The sequence below is a fragment of the Melospiza georgiana genome, chromosome 3 (genome assembly GCF_028018845.1).
Source record: "Melospiza georgiana isolate bMelGeo1 chromosome 3, bMelGeo1.pri, whole genome shotgun sequence".
Lineage (NCBI taxonomy): Eukaryota > Metazoa > Chordata > Aves > Passeriformes > Passerellidae > Melospiza > Melospiza georgiana.
The window spans coordinates 104194748-104216636 of record NC_080432.1 but is presented as its reverse complement, the minus strand read 5'-3'; the positions used below and the strand labels follow the sequence as shown (position 1 = coordinate 104216636).

Below are 21889 nucleotides of genomic sequence, written 5' to 3'. Positions count from 1 at the left end.
AGTTCAGGATTATTTCTTCCATAATACACAAACTGACAGACTGATCAGTGATCCAGCTACTTTAATAACTTTGGGTGGGTAATATCAGATACTCCTGGGTAAGATGAATGCCATTTATTCTCAGCACATCTGAGTGCACTGCTTCAGAAGACAATGCTTGCTACCCTTCCCTGTCCAAGACTTCAAGATTTCACTAAACAATCTTAGCATCAGCTTTCACTTTTGAATTCCTCCAGCTCTTCTGACTGAACCACTGCCTGTGAACATAACAGCTTATTTAAATGTACTTTCTAGAAATAGCTGCATTTTTTAGACACTTGGGGCCCCAGCATTCAGCATGGTGAAAACTGAGCAAATACTCTCTTCACAGTATCTGTGTCACCCTGGATGGTTCTCATTCTCCCAGGCCTCCCAAACCCAATGACTCACTGTAAAGTCTTGCTTCTTACACATAGGCCTGCATACACACTTTTTATACACAGCACCTTCTTAGTTCTTCTACAAGATGTCCTACTTAGCATTATTTACACATCTTTCTTCAGAGTGGGTGTACTTTCACTTTCTTACCTCCATTTGTCTGAAATCGGCCACTTAAATTTCACCTCTTTGCTTTTTTTTCTAATATTTACATCTTTTTCCTAATTTATCCATGCATATATAAGAATCCAACTCTGCTTTGATACACAGAAGCAAGACCTATAATGCAAAGAATGCCAGAGGGGCTTTCATCTCCCTAAATGAAGTGTTTTCTCTCTTTTTTTTTTGCCCCCACAATAAAAGACAAAGAGAATCATATCACATCTAGATTACCAGATATATAATTTCTTTTCTCAAACCTCACCAGAATGAGTCATCTTGACAAAAGAAGATCTAAGTTTTACATGGTAAGGAGACGGAGGAAGGCACCCCCTGGCTCTTCTAATGGCAGTGCATCATTTAAGATTTCCAACTTATCTGAGACCATACCAAAGGGCAGAGGCCAAAACCTCCCACACATTAACACGTTTTATAATATGTACTATCTCATTGGACATTTATACTGTGACACATGGATCTGGAAAAGTTGTTAAAGCTACTACAAAAAACCCCAACTGACCACTAGGACAGGAAGGTAAGATGTTTAGAAGAGACTCTGGAGTATTCCCATTATTGGAAGGTACAAACCTCCAGTTAAGTCACAAATACTAGGTCAGTGTTGAATGGAAACTGGATTCTTTTATAAGACTACAGACTACACAAGTGGCCAAGCCCAGAAAAGGCAGCCCTGACTGGTTCAGAGTTCCAGGTTGGATGGGGCTCTCTGAGAGCAACCTGGTCTACTGGAAGGCATCCCTCCCCACAGCAGGAGGATAACAGCTAGAAGATCCTTAAGGTCCCTTCCAACCCAAACCATTCTGTGATTCTATAAATGTTCCAGGAGAAAGACAAAGCTAGATGATGAGCCCTAAGTACTCAGTAACCAAGGAGTCTTGTTAACTGTAATCCAGAATGGAGTTTTACATTTCCTTATCCCTTGGTAATTTCATTTCCCCACGTAATTAGAAACTTACCTTTATATGCTCCTTACTCATTCTTTTCTCTACATGTTCTACAATCTGGTGATGCAGGAAAATTTAGGTGAAGTTAGCAAAATAGGGGCTCTCTTTTTCAGAAATCAGCAAGTCTAAACGAAGCACTGTTCAGGCACCTACAAACATCTAGAGAGTTTGGAGACTGGAGGTGGTATGCTAAGGTTCTGGGTCTTGGGAAGGTGTTTCCACAGATCAACACCCTTTCTTCAAAGAAACTTTTCAGAACTCCAAGCAACATTCAAAACATCACAACTTACATCAGTACCCTGATTCTGTTCTTGTGTTTTGATACAAGGATTTTTTGGAGATGCCTCCTCATTTTAAAGTCCAACTACTACAGCCCTGACACCAAACTGGGGATTTTTCTTTTGTGGCTGTTGGCTTATCTGAGAGAAAGAAGGTTTGCATAAAGACATTTAGCCTAATTATATTGGAGTTCTTGTTTATTAATTGCTCAATTATTAATATTTCCTGAAATTATTCCAGTGCATTCCCTTATTACAAACAAAACATATCCCAGCATTTACTGCTCCAGGAACACACATTAGGAATTAGTCCTTCTGACTTGCCCTTTCACAGCATTTAACACAAATGGTTGTGGAAAAGTCACTGCTTTATTAGATCATTTCTCTTTGTCCCTCTTTATCCCTGTTGCTGTTAGAAGCACTCTTGCATAATCTCTATTGTAGAGGAAAGAGATAAGCACCTATGCCTAAAACAAAAGCAAAACAAACCACAAAGAATCCACTGTTTTTCACCTTAGTCTCTCTATATAAAGGGAGTTGTCTCATTTCCACTACAGAAGACTTTGCTTTTTACTGGAAGAGGTAGATGGGCAGATAATGCTCCTCAGGAGAGTGAGCATCCACAGAGGACAGCTCAGCTGATCACTCCCAGACATCACAGCACAGCTTCTACGCTGGCTGAAAGGAATACGGGGGAGATAAGACATACGCTTGAAGAAAGTGAGGCTGACAATAGAAATTATGCTGTACTTCTTCAGGAAATATTCAACTTTTCTACACCACAAAGAAATCTTGAGATTCTGGACTTCACAGTCTGACATAAGAAAATATGATTCTCAGTATCAAACAAAATTTATAAATTCTGAACAAATTCCCTAAGTCATTGAGGGGTGCAAGACTGCACCTATTTTGAACCAATTTTGTGACAAGTAAAATCTTACCACTACCTATTGACCTTGCCAGTATTTGAGGGAAATGTTTTAGATACCAGGCTTTAAAAGATTAAAATGTAGGAAAACATACTCAGGAAAATTTTACAAACTCTGACCATGCTCTGAATCAAGAAAAGAGCATGCCAGAGTGATTTTTTTTCACAGGATGTGAAATCCACCTCTGCAAATCACCATTATCGTGCAGTTTTGTCTGTCAGTGATCTCACCAACAGGAAAACACAAATAATCCTAAGCATTTTTTCTGTGACTCCATTCTTTCCATTTACTCTCTCTTTTCCTTATCCCACTCTTCCCCAAAACTTGTATTAATCCTTTTAGCTTATTTCAACCAAATTTTCTTAAGAAAGATCTCAAAAAAATTAGATTTGGGGAAGTTTCACGTTTTCCTGATTTTCAGGAGAGTACAGAGAACAAATGCACATCAGTTGCTCCACAGAGAAAAGCTGCTAATGGAACACAGCAACATATATACCAGCTAATCAAGTGGTGTTTGCTAGGGAGAATACGAGCATGAATTTATTAATATGGTATTTCTATCTAGCAAAATCAACTATTATAAACAAAGTAAACATGTTCTTCAGAGCCCACCACACTCCCTAATGAGTGAAACAAACTGAGAGACTTTGTGCTTTTACTTAAGTGCACTCTATGTTGTGGGTTCAGGAGAACTGGAAAAAAAAATCTTAAATTTTGAGGCAGGAAGAAGAGTTGGTGATAATTGAATTGATCCCTAGTAAGAACAACAGTCAGAGGCTTCCCCAGTGTTAATCAAACTTGAGGTGCAAGCTCTGCAGATCAGAGTGAAACCTCAAACTCAGAACTTCTGTTCAATTTAAGAGACATCTATTAGTCTCACCCATGAAAACACAATTAACAGACATTAGATTGAAAGATACAACTAGAACCTTCACATAACTTTCATTCTGAAAAGGACAGAACCACATACAATGAATGCTAATAAAACTTCATATATTTCTGGCACACAATTCAGAACTGAACTGAAGTAGTACAGAAATGAAGAAGTAAAACTCTGCTCAAGGAGGGCGATACTTGGCTAGATGCTGATGTGAAACAACAATGTGCTTTGTGCTAAACTGTCAGAACAGAGCACTCCAAACAAGTAAGAAATAAAAATGACAAACTGAGACTATCTTCCTCCTTGTCCTTTTCAATACCTTCTCTAAGGAACTGGTCATTTGAAGGAGAAATTTATAATTTTTTATATGATTCTCACATTCCCATAACCAGTCAAAGAAATACAGCTAGAAAAGCAAAGCTCCCATAGTCACATGTAAAAAATGTTTTTAAAAATGAAGTGGTATTTTCAAAGTTGTTTAGTTGATAATAATGCGAAATCCAGGAAAATTTTGATTTCTTTAAAAAATTAAAAGAAATCAACAATTCAAGCAATTAATTCAAGCGATTAATTCTGAAAGCAGAGAGGAGTAAAACTTGAAAATTACATAAGATGAAAGACAGTCACTTCTCTAACAGAAAAAATTGATCACAACAGTTTTAGAAAATGTTTTACTTTTGAATCGCCATGCATCAGGGAATGGTATTTGTCTACTGCTCCCTGTGGAATTCATCCCAATGAATTGTCTATATAAGTTAGAATAACATTTCAAAACTTTGTTCCTAAAAGCAAGTTTTAAAACACCAAAATAACGAATTGCATTCATTTCATAATTTCTTGATATAAGTAGTAAACTAACACAGTCATCCATCAGGTCATGGAACCCACCCACAACATCCTAAGTCTTCATGGAAAAATGCAATATACATGGCAAATCAGGGAAGCAAAAGAAAACTTTGTATCTCAAACTTGAGAAAAGCTGATGAAGATTCTCACAAGATTTTTAAAAACTGGACCAGGCTTCTGACCAGATTGCATTTATTTCAAAAGAAGCCTCTTCCATCAGTGCTAAAGTCATTTATCAATAATAATCCTTCATTGTACATGAGATTCACTTTTAAATGCAACTGAGCTGTCTCAGCAACAGACAAAGTAAGGCTTTGAAGAGGAACAGATAAGCCCTTTTTTCCTTTCCAGAACATCCCCATCATCACCTCTAATTTAGCAAGCTACTTCTATAAATACACTGAGGATAGTCTACACAGGTCAAAACTGGAAAATGCAAAAGCTCTTACTCAGTGTTGCTGAGGCAATGTACCAACTAGATTTTATTAATTATGATCTAGGTAAATGTGCTCTGCATCCAAATGCTGTGAAACTCTTGAAGGAGATGTTAACTGTAGCTTCAGTGCTTTGATGAATCAAGCCTGTGCTGAAGAATCCAATATAAAAGCTGACAGAAGCTCAGCCCTGAATCTCAGAGCTCACTGAATGTTGTTAAAGCTGCCCTTTCCACAAGCTACAGCTCTGAGAGAAATGACAGATGACTTTACTGAACCAAAGGACAAACCTGTTAAATTAAATAACTATTTGTAAAAGTGATTTAATCTAAAAACAATTCTTAATTATGGTTGATGATGTGTCTATATACTTAATGTACCAGGAGGCTAAGTTATTTATACTTTTAATTATCCTTCCAGCGATCTAAAAACAACATAAAAATCAATGCCTGCTCATTAGCTACTGAACTCTTACCAAAATTTAAATAATATGGACGACTCAGAAGTGCAGTATTTCACAGTCTACAGTGAAAGTACTTCTTTCCTTTGGAAAAAAACTTGCTTTGTGGAACCACTGCTTCTGTCCTGAAACTAGCATCTGTGGTCATGTTCTACCATTCATTATTTATCCTGAGCAGCTGGGAGTGTCAAGTGTGGGTTTGGAGCAAATTCTCCCTGGGATCTTTACCAGTTGCATGGTATCCCAAACCAATAGGTATTAAATCTCTCATAAGAAACAAAAACATAAGAACAGAAATTTAACCCACTGGTGTCCCTGCAAGGAAATGAGCAAGAGAAGAGCAAAATATTTAGAGAAGTAAGAAGGCAGTGAGCATTCCTTTGTATTTTTTGGAATGGACTACAGTGGTCGATACAGAAGCTCCATTTTGAAGTTTTAAAATTTTCTTTCTCAGTGTAGCACTACAGAGACAAGACTTCATTTAACTGAATTTCTGTATTTTCACATGGCCTTAAATATTATCACTTGCAAAGCAATCTCATTGTAAAATTACTGATATATAATCCTTACACTAAAGTGCATCATATATATAGCATATTGTACATATACTTTAATGTAGTACATTTAATTATATTAGTTATATATACAACAATGCTATTAAAATATAATGATGCATATTTCTATAAATTACTGTAAGAGGTGCATACAGAAGGACATGCTCACTATTAACAGTCTTCTAGCTTTTTTTCCCTGAGTAATGAATACTTTGATTGGAAAAAATATGCAAATCTGGAGTCTAGGAAAAAAGAAGTTAGCTAGAAATCCACTGCAAAAACAATTCATCAGGTTTAAAATACCCTGTCCTGCAAAATGTAAGCCCTTCTTGAACTTTCAATGTGTCACCATTTGAAAAGGGCAAGTTATTTAATACTAATAAGAAAGCCTTATAATGAAAATTCAGATTTAATCTCACCAGAGTACTAGTGTCATAATATTTTTCAGATGGGCTGACATAAGAGGTATCAACTGGTCTTGTAGTATTTCAAAGCACCTTTTAATTAAAATCATGCTATTTGCTCTGATGAATGCTTTTATGATTTAAAATACATACTCCACATGCAGTTTTCTCATTTCTAACTCCAGTATATAGCATAGATTAAATAACTCATGCTAAAAGGTACATTAAAAGCCAGTGGATTAAATAATTTTGTTTGCATTAAACAACTACATATTAATCTCAATGGCATTAATTTTATTAATGCACTTGAAATTATTTTATAACTTCTTGACATTTTTTGATCATTGCAAGCTATTTAAGGGAAGTCAGAAAGAGAAGTAAAGCTGCCTATTTCAAACTATAAAGCAAAGCCCAAATCACTTCACACCAACCAACATTTTTAGTAGACTAAACTGCCCTATATTAACTTAAATGTAACTACATTGGTTTTGGGATATTTATTAGGAAATGCTATTTGCAGAACAAAGCCTCTGCATAGTCCACAGAATTAAATTCTTTTTTTCTCAAAGGGTAAAGGGCAAAAGCAGAAAACCAAACAATTGTGTTAATATACTGGTCCAAGACAGACAAGGTTGTTTACAATCAGATTATTCCTCTGAAGCACAGAAAGCTATCTCAACATACTGCAACTTCTTGCATGGCAATAAATCCTGACATTTTAATTCTGTCCAGGAGTAACTTTGCCTTGGAGTATGTAATTTCAAAGTAATGCTCAACATACTTCTCCAGACTAAATATTCTTGGGTGTTCACCAACTTCTTTTCTACATTGCCTTCTCTCCTCCATCTGGCTGCTATGCAATTTCAAAAGCATTAATTTTAAGCTGCAAACTCTTATCACCCATAAAATATTTTCATTCCATTGCAAAACAGCACCAACTGCACAGTCTCTGTGGAAGACAAAACACAATTTCAGCTGCAAGAATCACTGAAATAAAGCTTAAACATCACAGAAGGATTAGCAGGTGTTCATCTATTCTGAAATCTGTAGGTTGAAGATTCATAGGATATAAAATGGATGCACAAAAACCTAAATCAAGCAACAATGTCTAAAGCAGACATGTTCAATGGGACACCTAGATATGTGGGACCACAAACACTCACAAATGTACTAAATTTAAATTTCTCAACAGTACTCAAACTGTACAGATGGTCTGTGAGTACAACCAAGACATATTTAGTCTTTATTTAGTTTCAGCACCAGGTAAGCAGAAATAGGCTCATCAAAGAATGAAGTGAAAAAGTTATTTTAATTTCATGGGAACTGGTCTTGGATATAAAATCCCAAACCTGAATATGCTCTACCAGAAAAACCACAGTTCATAAAGGCATAGCAGCAGCAGATCTAGCCACAGAGTCAACCCATAGCAACAACTGTCTATGGATAGAGACAGTCTTTCTTCATTCATCTTACAAGATCAACAGCTTACTGCAAAAACTGAACCTGTAAAAGCAGAAAACTGCTGCAAATGTTCATCAGTTACAGTGAAGGTCTTTTTAGAGCAACTAACTGAGGAATAGAAGCTCACAGAGAAAAAGCACCTGCTGGGCTTGTGATGTCAAACATCTAGATATAACAGGAAGAAAACATGGCAGACAGTGAATTCTGTCACAATATATATTTTTTAAACTACTTTTTAAAAAATCCTACATAATTTTTGCCTACCTGGGTGCAAGAGTAGAATCACATTCATTTAATTTTCCTACAAAACCAAGAAAAGCACTGGAGTTTAGCTCTTGCTGAGCACTGCCTAAAGTCTGCTGTGACTGCTCGTTAACATCCACACTATGCAGAATTGCTGGTGCAGCTCCAAAGTACAATGCAATTGCTGACTTCTCAGCAGCAAAGCAATGAGGTCCCACTAAAAGGAGAGGTAAATTACTCTCATAAAAACTGTATGGCCAAAGCTTTAGAATAAGCTTCTTCTCCTTCATGGTTGTGTTAAGGCTTTAAGCTGCATTTTTTTTTCGTGTCTTACTGCATCCCAGGTAGAAAGAATTAAAGTAACTTTTCTGAAAACAATAAAGATCAGATTCCTGCAGCCAGATCACTGCTGAGAATTCACCATAGTGGAGGATGGCAATAGCAAAAGTAGTACTATGACTCTACAATGCAGTTTTCTTGAATATAGCTGTGCAGCTCAGAATGATCAGATAGATTTGAATGCTTTCTAAAATACTTTTCTTCACCTTAAGCACCTCTTGATTCCTTCCTGGATACATCTTGCTCTAAATTAGAACAGATTGCTCAATATATCCCTAATGTATGACAATAACTGTAGACTACTGTGCTTGGGCTGGATGCAGAGGACACAGCAGTGGGCTACTGACCTGTGCTAGCAGCCTGACTGGTGCCATCTTACTTGCAAGGAACACCCAATGTGAGCAGCAACACCATCAAACTAAAAAGCCTTTCTTCCCAGTATGTCTGAACCAAATACTTGAATTCTCAGGTTACATCTCTTGATTTGATTTTTTCTAAACTCTTAAGACTTTGGATATGTATTTAAGGGTATATAAAGGCCACTTGCCCCAGCAAATGTGAATATGCCTCTTCTTATTTCCTGAAGGGTGCAAGTGCATAGTAGAGCTGTAGAAAAACAAAGTACTGTGTAAAAGCTCCTTCAGGACACCTGCTGACATCAATATAGTTACTCTAGTAAATGTAAAGCAATTCCAGACAGCTCACCCTTAAAAGGTTCATTTAATTTTAGGGAAGCCTGCTTATGGGACTAGTGATGTCTGCTGGACTGGCTGCTTTCCTCAGCAGACTCTTCTTGCAACTGTTGTTGTCAACCCATAGGTTTTTTTTCATCATTAACAATGTATTCCTCTAGATGAACACTTGCTTTACAGATATTGTGGGAAAAGTATAACACAAAAGGTTTATCCCCAAAATTGTGCAAATAAAGCAAATGTGCTTAAAAGTCAGGGCAGGAGAAGGAATGTGGAGGTAACTGGCAAGACAGACAGAAAATATAAAATCACAGAATCACTTTGATTGGGATAGACCTGTAAGATCATACAGTACAGCTGTTACCCTAACACTATCAAGTTCAAGTACTGCCACCAACACTCCATTATCCCAGGAAAAAAAAAAAGCTATTTGCCTTGGTGTATTTTTTCTGTAAACCAACCTCAAGAACTTACAGAATCTTATCAAGGAAGTCTAGAGATGGGTCATACATGTAGAGCACCTTCTCCTCACTGTCTGCACATTAGCAGCATCTCCTGCATGTAGCTGAGCTTCCCACCTGAAGGCTGAGACAACAGGCTGTCTCTCAGCCCCTCCAGGGGCTGACACTAGGTAGAAGGACCAGAGAAAACTCAAAATATCTCTGCTGTCTCCTGGGCTCCACTTCCACCAAACTCTCACACAAGAATAATTTTACAGGCTCTTTCCTCATGCTTTCCCCTCTCAAGGCTGGAAACTCCAATCATAAAATAGGAGACTCAGGAGGAAGACATAAATGTCATTTCCAAAAATATTGGCATATCTAAATTTTTGAATGCCCAGATGTTATCAATAACACTACTCTCCTGAAGGTGCCTTTACATCTCTCCATGAAACTATAATCTTTATTTAAAAATCATCAAAATGAGGTGTTATAGTAGTGAACATAAAAAATATGGTGTCAGGTATCCTATTATCAATACAAGGGCCCTTCAGAGAAAGTTTCCCTCTGTACAAATGCTACATCCAGTGTCTGAGAATTATTTTTCACCATGTAAAATGTGAAAGGTTGATAAAGAGGCAATCAAAAAATCCAAAACCATCATTCTAAACAGTGGCAAGGCAGATCAAATACAAGAATTCTAGTTTTCTATTCTTTTGTACTAATTCAGTACAAAAGGTTCCAAAAACCTTATAAGCAGTATGTCCAGATCCACTGAGGGTCAGATGCTTAAGAAAGAGAAGACCTATGTAATTTGAAATGGCATTTAATTCACTTCAGTTCCCCCAATCACTTCTCAGGTGAGCAAATTATTCTAAGAGCAAGGGGATAAAAAAAAAGCTGGAGGCTGTAAAGATAATTTAGTTTTCAAAGAGAAGTAGAAGTTCTCATAATGAAAACAGGGCAGTGAACCAAGCTGCAGTACCTTAGCAAGGTCTTTTACCAGTATATCTATTTCAAAATAAAGTAGTATACAATGTGCAAGATTTTTTAAAAAAATACCTACTATTCTTGATCTCTTGTAATAATTCTAAGCATCACAAATGCAATGTCAAGAATTATTTCGAGTTATTAAGCTCCTAGTTTCATCTGTGACTGATTTGTTTTCCAGTTTAATTTGTTTGAAGTCCTCCTTGATTCAGTGAGACATTACTGAAGTCAGTCCAAAAATACCTGGTTTGCTTGCCCAAAACAGCTACCAGCTGATTTCCAAACTGGTAACTCTGATTGAAATATCTACAGAGCAGCAGCAACTATGTCATGTGTGCCCAACTGCAATAATCATTATTAACAAAATCTAAAATCTCAGAGATGCTGCATAAAAAACAAAAGAAGGCCCCACAACAGCAAAACAATTCCAGAGATGAACAATAATTGTTTGGTGTTTCATCAGATTTAATGATTTACTAACTCTTCATCCTTAAAAGCAGAACTTTGTATCCAGACTAAATCATTCTACATTAAGCAAGGTAGGTAAAAAGGACATTCCAAGACAATGCTCCCATCACTTATGAAAACAAAACATCATTGGGGCATAGGAGGGATTACATATTCCTGTTGGATATTCACAGTGTAAAAATTCATGCAGATGCTGCTTAAAGACCAGTACCTGTAGCTTAATCACTAATCTAGAACACCTATGTGTCTGCATAAAGTCATTCAATACTCAGTGTCACTGCTTGAAAACACAGCAATACCATCCCCAGCCACATTCAGGTTTCCATTTTTTCTTCAAGGTTTTCTGGGACTGTGCAGCTCAGTTACCTGTAGACTGCCCTGTATGAACTCTCAGTGAATCTAAATACTCTCACAGCAAACATTGAAAATTAAAACAGTAGAAATTTACCCAAAGGAAGCTGAATGGAATAGTGTACGTATTTATCAATCTATAACCCTCACAAAAGAGAACACCTGGTTTCTTGAGAGAGAAAAAGAATGCACTCAAGTTTCTGGATAGACAGATTGCTCAGGTTTAAGCAAAGGAGTGAAAATGTATAAAGCAAGTCTGGTGCTTTGAAAATGTGGAACTTAAAACTTTCTGGCAACCGCACTGTGGCCTCCTGCAAAATACCCTTCCTAAAAATATTAGGTTCAATTTTTATAATTTAGTTAAATGGCCTAATGTTAAATTGGATTTTTAATTTCCAAGCCTGTGGAAACAGTTTCATTTCTTAATTCCTCAAAGAAAACAAGAGGGAGTTGAACATGAAATATCTCATGAAATACATTCCACTTAATTTTCCTTCTAGAGTTTCCCAGGAGTAGAAAGTAGAGGGATGCTAAACTGAGGCCCCAACAGTGGCATATCTGAGTAAAAATTACCTCTTAGAGAAAGCACAGAGATTTGGGTGCTGAAGAGTGAGACTAAGAAATCTGATTAACTGTATAGGAGAATGAATTCTCCTGCTAGGGAATGAAGTCTATCTTCCAGCCTTTGCTTTTCTTCAGTATTGCAACTATTTTTCTTCTATCAATGCTAAAGATTTTCACTGCTGGTTCCTAGTATAGTGAAATAGCCTTAAAGTTCAATGCTGCCACTCCAACTTACCTTTTACATTTGTTAATAGTAACTGAGGCTTTGCAGTAAAGGAATTCAGAGAAAAGATCCCTCATACCTTTCTCTAATATTTCAATTCTATGTTTATCAAATTATCTTCATTTTTAAAGTGCTGTCTGAAGAGTAGCTTTGCTCTGCATGGCTGAACATAGGAAAGGTTTTGTCTTCAATAAGGCCTTAGATATCTAATCCCAAATCTCAGTGGGCCTTGTTAAAGCAACATCATAAAATTTTTACACATCCTTATGAGTTTGGAAAAAAAAATTGTTCTACGTCTCAGTCAGAGCTTATACTGACTAATATGGCCTTAGGGAAGGGACTGTTGAAATTCATGCATCTAGCCACTAGAAACGGATTGATAGATGCAATTATGATAAATAAGCATAGCTTTATTAAGTAAGATTTTTTTTTTAAATTCGTAGTTACAGGTGAAAAAAAGAAGACATTCAGATCCAATGCATAAATGCTGTAAAGCTGGTGTAACCTGCAATTTCTGTGCACTGTGAGCACACTGGGAGGTATTTGCATCACTCAGTCATGGTACTCAGTGACCTGATGGATGAGCAGGGCTGATGAAGCTACTGGTTTCAACAGCTGACCCTGCCTGGACACCTGAACTGCTCATCGCTCATCTCCTATACTTCCGTGGTTCAATGTGCAGTGTCCTTAAGCAATCCAAAATTGGCAACAATTTACTTTCACCCACATGCTCTACACTGCAGTACCAGAGGACTTGACTGTCAAGTGGCTCCAATGTCTGTGCTGCAAAAGCAAGGCAAGGTGCAGTAAACCTCACCCAAGACCATGACTGAAAAGCAGGGTTGGCTTCTGCAAGACAATCTGAGTTTCCCATCTAGGCTGTGCAGGGAGAGTGGCAGAGGCACCAGCAAACACAGTTAGCAATGTGTATCTATCCCCTTGCCTTGTTACTAATGGTCCCACCACTGTCCCCAGGAAAGGCTCTAACCACAAACCATGGGAATTAAGCACTATGTAGAAAACAGCCCTAATATGAGCTCACTGCCACTGTCCCACCAGGCAGCAGTCTCAACACTGTCACTGGTACCAGAGGGATGGTGTCTGTGACACCCTGCCCTAACAGTATTGAAACAGGTGTGCATTCAGGGCTGTGGAATAGCCACAAATAGTAACATTGGTTTTCTCAGCAAAGCAAACCAAGCAAGCAGCAGAGAAGAATTATCTATGAAGAAAAAAATCAAATTAAATCCAAGTTGAATGAACCAAAGGTCTGTATGATGAGATGGCACTGCTGTTACCCTGTACATAAAGCTCTAAGTTGCCTAGCCACAGTACAAAGCACTTGGCTGGGTGTTCTTACAGAGGTTATTCCTACCAGCTGTGCCACATGAAGATTTATACACGCTCCATAAACTTTAATTCCCTTTTAAAGTCCTATTATACCAAGCAGGGGGCCATTTCTGAAGTTGAAATGGATTTTCAGAACAATATAAAGACAAAAATGTTTTCTGGCCTCTGATTTTTAAACCTTTGGGTAAAATTAAATCTCTTCCACAGCACTGTTGATATTCCATATAGGTATATTCACAAATACCAGGCACTCCAGAACATTATGTCTGAATCCAAAGGGAGAAGTTATCCTGCTGTACAGAAAAAATGCTGTAATCACTGTTCACAAAAATCTCTCAGCTTGATGCTTTGAAGTTTTTTCCTGATGTACTGACTTCAGAAGAGAAGGAAATTCAGTATTTTAAGATGCAATTACCTGCAGCAAAGAAAGAAACACCACAAATAATAGAAGTGGTAGATCCCAAATTTGCTGACAGCAAGATTTATTCTTTCTAATCATTCAATCTAAACCATTGCCAAACAAAAGCCTAATGACTGAAGTTAGAATTTCATATATGCCATATTTTCCCTTTCACACTGAAACCACAATTTTAATAGATGAGTTTATTTTTATCACCATTTTCCAACTCCACAAAAAATTATACCTCTTACAAAAATTGTACAGAAGCTCACTCTGTGCAGGTAGAACAAAACTGAAGTATCAGATGTGGCTAGAAGTCAAATTTAACAAGCAATTAAATCCTAAATAAATAAAACCAGCAGTCAAGAGCACTGCTTCTCCTAAACGTAAGCTTCAAGTCAAAATGCTAAACCAGTATAGATTTTTTTACATCTATTACTACATCCCACAGCTCACTTTGGAAATTCACAGCAGACTAACTGCATATCTGGAAAGACTCAACTTTCCACTTGCCCCTTTTCCATGTCCTCTGCCAGTATGTGTCCTCACATGTCTGTCAGTTTTCCTCTGTGCAGGGAAATACTCTTCCATAAATAACCCCTCCACCCTTCCCAAAACTGTCCCTAGTTTTAACACCTCCTCTCCTCAGAGCTATTTCCCAAGTTTTCCCTTTCAACTATTCTGAAGCTTCCCCTTTTCTGCTACAGCAGAGATTTACCAGTGCCTGTTTAATCCTGGCTGATGCTGATGGAGCCCTTGGCAGCTCTCAGGCAGAGCTGTCCTGTCCTGCTGTCTGGCTGCAGACACGAGGCACAGCAGGAAGGATCACACAGAGCCACACACCAATCTTGTGAGAGCACTGGGAGCTGCAGCCCACACATACACCTTGACACAGTCAGATTAGTGAAGGCAGATTGTTTGGGCTCTTTAGTTTTATGAGCTTTCTTAAAATTTTATGGGTCAAGAAAAAGGGAAAGTTAGTCTCAGCTTAGAAACACAAGATACAGGATAAAGGAGGCATGCAGCCTGGCTGCCGAGTTCTGGTCATGAGCAAGAGCAAAAGAAGAAAAAAGGAACAGAAAAGGGATTTAGATGGAAGACTTAAATCTATGTTTAAACCAATGCTGATGCAAGAATTCATGTTACAGACAGACTAAAACAGATTTTTGATAAAAGAAAGTGAAGTAGCCATGGAAAAACTGTGTCACAGATACCAGCTCAATAAGAAGTCTTTCAGTATATGACCTTGTTCAAACAGGAGATGCAACAGCTGAAAACAAGACAGCTACAAACCTTATGTATATTAAGTTAATTAGAATGGAGTTCAGATGTAGGAGAACACACCATAGGTAAAGAAATAAAACCACACTTGATAATTAACAAATGGTTGAATATCAGTCCAATCAAGACAGTACCAGTATGGCTCTCTATGCAAAGATGTTCACAGACTAAAAGGATTTTTGGCTCAAAACATTTCAGGTGCATGTGGGAAGGGGCAGGTTGGGCCTTGGCTTCCATGAGGCAATGATGTGCCCCACACACCCCACACACCCCCAGGCCTGTATCCCAGCCCTGCAGAGGCTGCCAATCCCTGGCACAGCACAGGCAATGCTCCACACTCACTCTGGAGCCCCACTCTAGCCCCAGAGTGACCAGATGACCAGAAGTCCCATGAGGGGAGGGGCCCAGGAAAGCCAAAGGGTATCTAAGCCAGTACATGCAGTGAGCACATCTTGACCCTATCTCTTCTTGGAACTTCTATCAGCTGAACTCCGCTGGAACCAGGAGTGGTGGCTATACTTGCTCTTTCCTGTACCCTCCTGTCTTTCTCTTTCTTCTACTCATTCCTTCTTCTTACAGTTTTGAGTACCTTAAAAATGGATGGGACTGGAGCTTGCTAAGTCAACGCTTTGAGAAGACGCTTTTATGTTGATTGAATGGTGCTCTAAACTTACATCAAAATTCTCTGATTTTCCAAAGTTGCCAGTAAATGTTTTTATTGTCTTGAGCTCTTCAGAATATCTTACTACTATTCTTCCCATGCATCTAAGGCAGAGTACATAAAAAACCATAAGCCCTTTTAAGACTCTTTTCAAGCATGTTTTTGGGGTCTTACAGATGTCACCCCAAATTGCTTCCAGAGAGCAAAAGAATCAGGTTGAAGGTGCATTTGAAAGTCTTTTGGCAGAGGTAGAAACTAAACTAGACATATAGAGCTAAAATACTCACCTCCCTGCAAGAACAGCTACTGAGCTGTTACTCTCATGGCCACAGACAGTGGAAAAACAGGCATGGTCAATCCAACATCTCACTTCTGAGTAGATCTCATAGTCCAGTCTTTTGGAAATCACTAGGCTGAAGCTCTAAAATTCCACACAATTTTATTCCCTGAAACAATCCTTCCCAGCTTTCCAGTGGATCTCCTCCACATTCCCCTCAAACATTCATGCCCACAGATGGTGAAGTGGATTGAGAACTGAATGAAGGTTCAGTAGTGGGCCCAGTGTTGCTTAACCTATTCCTCCATGTCTTAGATGGAGGGGCAGAGGCCTCCTCAGCAAGTTCACTGATGACACAAAGCTGGAGGAGTGGCTGCTACCCCAGAGGGCTCTGCAGCCCTTCAGAAGGGCCTTGACAGAGTGGAGAGAGGGGCAGAGAGGAACTTTCAGAAATTCAACAAAGGCAAGTACCTCGGGTACTTGCCAGGGGTTACTCTTCCTGCACCTGGGGAAGAGTGCCCTGGCTCTACTACAGGCTGGAGACTGACTTGCTGGGAGATGGACCTGGGGGTCCTAGTGGAAGAAGCTGTCCATGAACCAGCATGGGGTCAAGAAGGCCAATAGTATCCTGGGGTGCATTAGGAAGCACATTGCCAGCACGTGAAGGGAGGTGATCCCACCCCTCTACTCAGCTTTAGTGAGGCCACATCTGGAGTCCAGTTCTGGGCTTCTTATTACAAGGAGACACGGAGCTCCTGGAGCAGGTCCAGTGGAGGACAGCAAAGCTGATGAGGTGACTGGAGCATGTCTCTTATGAGGAAAGGCAGAGGGAGCTGGGCCTGTTCAGTCTGGAGAAGAGCCAGCTGAGAGGGGACCTCATGAATGTCTATCAGTATCAAAAAGGAGATGTCAGAGGTTGGAACCAGGCCCTTCTCAGTGGTGCTGAGCAATAGGGCAAGAAGCAATGGGTAGAAACTGATGCACAGGAAGTTCCACCCACATATGAGGAAGAATTTTTTTTACTGTGCAGGTGACTGAGTATTGGAACACATTGCCCAGAGAGGTTGTGGAGTTTCCCTCACTGGATATATTAAAGAACCATCTGGATTCAATTCTATGCCATATGCTCTAGGATGATCCTGCTAGAGCAGGGTGGTTGGACCAGATGGCCCCACAGTGGTGACTTCCAACCTTACCCACTCTGTGATTTTGTGATAGGTATCACTTATTATGCTTATTAATTATACAAATAATTTAATTTATAGCTTAAGTCCAGTATGCAGAGGAGCCATCAAAAGAATTACTTGCAATGTTTTGATGCCACAGTATTCAAAACAGGCAACCAGCAGTAATATCCTATTGCTGCTGCACACACAAAGATGGAAGTATCCTGACCAATTTTATAAATAAGCCTTTTTTCTATGGTCTCAAGTCATACACTCCCAATTTGCTTTAGCCTAACCAATTCAAAAATATTTCAAGTAAAAGTGGCAGCTTAAATCGTAAAGTATTGTTAGTTTACACAGCCTGTCATGGAGAAATACAATAGAAACAACAAATGCTAATTAATTTAAAATAGGCCAAGATACTAAAATCCAATAAATAAATCAAGGTTTGAAGTTTAAGTAGTTAATGTCAACCATCTGTCCAATAAGCTTTTATAAGATTTGCTTTTTCACTCTTGGCTCATTATTTGATTCCTGCCTGCTCAAATAGATCCCGTCATTTTAAAGGCATTACAGGAGTACTTACAGCTCCCAAGCAAACCCAACAGTCTTTATAAGTCTATGAGAAACAAACTGCAAGCATTCAAGTGGAAATCTGCTATGTTTGATGTATGGGTATAAAATTACCCTCACCAGATCATCACTATCATATTTAGGCTACCCGGTTTTAAAAAAAGCAGTGTTACAAGGAAAGCAAAATGAGAGCTATACATATATATAGTAAGATTTGAGTAGATGTGACATTGATTTCCTTCCAGCAAGTAAGTCTGGCCCCTAACTGTAATCAGCAAGAACACTACATGCTGTAGTTTAGGATGCCCATGTCCATTAAGCAGGTGGGATTTCTGAATTGTGGTTTGCCAATCCCCACCCAAAATCTAGCAGGATGTAATTCCATGGGAGGTTAAAAGAGTACTACACATCAGCAGTGAACTTCTGGAACTTGTCACTTGATTGTGGGGGCAGACAGCACCAGAAGGCGAAAAAGTATTTATACAAACACATGACCAAAAGGTGAATGAACAGACAATAAAGGAAATAGGCAGGGCTGTATCCTCTGACATCTTTAACACAAGCACAGAGCTGAGCACTACAGGAAAGTGCTCACACACTACTCTGAAGAACATTTCTGGATGTTGGAGGGATGATACAGAACTAAGCAGAACATGCTAAAGTGTTCTGACCCAGCATGGCATTTCTTACATTCCTATCATCCTATAAGTGTTAACTACCTGGCAAGGCAGTTGTTTTTGACAACACATTTTAAATTGGTTTCAGATAGTCTTGCTGCTTTTAATTTACAATTTTTTTGCCACCCAACTTGACATTTCTCTTATTATCCTAATATTCCTCAAAGAGATGAACTATAGCAAGATGAGTTAAAGACACAGGAAAGCTACCAAAACTGTGCTTACCTGAATTGCAGGGTTTTACAAATAAATATGAAGAATATGGAAAAAAGGTAAAAGCCTGAAATTTATTTTTTGTTTTACCACATTACAGAATCACAAATCCTGATTCAAAGGCATATTTGTGATCAGAGATCATAAAGAAATATTTATCTGTCTTTTCTTTTAAAAAAATTAGACAATAGGAAGTAGTTAAGCAATAGCCCTTACAGTCAATTTCATATTTTTACATTGGCAATTATTCTTTGGATAGCATTTAACACTTTTAATGCAGAGAACAAAAGCAGTACCCTGCTAGACAACTACTAATACAACAGCATCTTTCACAATACACAAGAAGACAGGCAGGCTACCAGTCAGATAATCAACAAATGGATAAGCAATTTGGAATTACAAATCCCATTTTAAAAAGCAGTAAGAATCCTTTATCCTCTGACTTCAATGTGAAATTTCAAAAGATGAACAACAAAAAGCAACCTAAGTAAAAAGCTCAGCAGGAATGATAAAATTAGTCAAATTTTTGAGAAAAAATAGGAGAATTTGTTCAGTAGGCAAAAAGTTTATTCCAACAGTTTTATCTACTTCAATTAGTACTTCTAATTTTAAATAGTAAAAATTAGATACCGAAAATGCAACAGCTCCAAAGAGCAGAAAGATATATCAGGCCTGTGTTTAAGAGCAAGAACTAAGTTCCTAAGTAACTACCACAAAGGGATGCTGCACCTGGCAGGTGTAGTTTCAATAAACAGGAAAGTCAGGATATTTCTACCAAAAGTTATACTTAAAAGTTGTGTACACTTTTTCTCAGAGGTGAGGAAGGATGCTACTGAAGAGCAGTCTGCTGTCTCAAATTTCATGAGGCTTATAGCTTCCACATGTCTATCAAACTCTGAGAGGTATTCTTTTCCTTCCTGTCCCAAAACCCCGTCTGGCATCAGACTCTGTCTTTTAAAAATTTCTGCCTGACTGTTCAGCCATCTCTTCTAAGGTAACTCATTCCACCCACGGTGTCAGTTCTCTTAACTTGATACCATGAAATAATTCAAGAAGGGAACAGAAAAAAAAATTAATCTGAAACAAACCAGACCTTTCATGTTCTGTTTACAATCACATCTACTCTTTTAATCATTCCAGATAGAGAAATCAGCTTACAGATAGCACAAACCAGAGAAACACTGGTCACTCCTCAGTCAATCAAATATTGATCTATGTGGTCCCATGTGTTTTCTACAGGCAAGAGTCACTGAAAAACTGAAAATCTCAGACATTCAAAAATCAGTGAAAAAGGACACAGTTTGATGTTTTTATGAGAAGTGAATTACTCTAGGGTCATATATAGAATGAAAGCCATTCTTGGGAGCAATAAACAACATTCTGGAATACATCAATAACAGCTTCATAAACAGCTAACTATATATGGACTGTAATAAAAGCTAGGACTAATAAAAAACTAGGACTCAAACCCTCCAGGTTTTCAGCCACAAACTCAATTTTCCAGCTTATTCTTGTCCCTCTAAAGCTAATAAAATGAACAATTTCTGGAAGGAATTTTTCAACTCCCAAATTATAAGCAGCAAATTTTTATATAGGAAAAGGTTTCTGCAAAAGCTGTAAACCATTCAGAGATGCACATGAGATACAAAAATCTATCAACAACCTTTTGACAAAGCTTTGCCTAGCACTGTACTCTAAAGGGAAAAGTGCAATTTTCCTCTCACTGTACCTTCACATATATTTTGTGAGATCAAGTTATGGTCAAATTGCCATGTAACCACATTTTCAATTTTCTTCATACATTTTTACAACATTCTCACTTCAACAGTATTTACTATTATCACTCCCAGCAGCTAAGGCTGTTTACATAAGGTGTTATTTGCCAAGAACCTGCTACTTGAAAGGAAGACCTCTTCTGTCTGCACAGCAGATTTGTAGGTGGAGTAAAGTAGCCTTGTTGAGAGAAAAGCAGAGGGAACCAACATAATCACATGCACATGATCCATAAAGGACAGAGCAGAAAATACATGAGGTGTCCTTCTCTAATGGAACTCAAACACATTTATAAGATACTTTTTTCATGCTGTTTCAATTAATTTGCTGTAGAAGAATTTTCATAAAGCTCCCCCAGGGGCTAAAAGCCTAACTACAGACAGACTTAGTCAGAACTTGTGTTATCACACATAACACACACCTAAGTGTTTCTAGCCCTGCTTCACTGCTGAAGGAGTAAGATACAAATCACTACAACACTTAAAGGCTACCCTCAGGAAGATAGAGAAATACAGCTCTAAGGAGAAATGACAAGAACTACTATAAGTAGCATGTGTGGATACACTTAACTCTATTTTAACTTCACAATGCCTTGAAAGTTACTGAATGTCCTCAAGCAAAGCAGCCTAATATACAGAGAATACCCAGAGCACAGCTGTTAAGATTCCTTGCCAAAATAAAGGTATATGGAGAGAGGCTCCATGTGACATGTTCACAGTTTGTTCCTATCCCATATGTCAGTTGCTCTCCCTGAGACTGGAAGAAGACAGATGCTTCTTCCTTCCACAGACAACATGGAGCTGGGAAGAGCCACCAGCAGGACACATGATGGGAACAAAAATGGCCATGGCCAAGAAGGAAAAAAATTCTGAACAAAACTAGGATGTCATTTGATTAAGGCACAAACCTGCACAAAAAAAAAGAGGAAGGCTGCTCATTAGACTGCAATCCACCTGGAAATGAGCTGATGGTCAACACAGATCAACAAATTTGACATGAAATCAGAGTATTGTTGATGCCACACAACAGGTAATTAACTTCACAGCAATGTTCAGCCTAACTCAGACCACAGCTTTGTTAGAAAAGGCTTCAGGATCAGCCATCCTAAACAGCAACAACTCCAAATGGGTAATTACCAGTCAGCAGCCAGTAATGAACCACGGACATTTATCCTACTTGAATGTTTGTTTCCTTTGCATTGTTAACATTTAGAGCAATAGTGAATGTAAGGTACAGTGATAGATATGCCAGTGATTTACCGGAGGAAAGAGAGTTCTGTTGTAGTGTTGTTCACAGGACATAATTCCTAATTTAAGGGGAAAACCACTTCTGTATCCAAGGAAGAGCACTAAGCATTAAGTTAATTACAAAGAATTGCAAAACCGAGCTCTGAATAAAGGAGGGATAAAATGAGTTTTCGAGCG

General features: G+C 38.3%; 1 protein-coding gene across 1 annotated transcript in view; it reads right to left on the bottom strand.

Moving 5' to 3' along the window:
- UBE3D (ubiquitin protein ligase E3D) overlaps positions 1-21889 on the bottom strand; it is a 75641-nt gene that overhangs the window by 32537 nt on the left and 21215 nt on the right. The window lies entirely within an intron of this gene.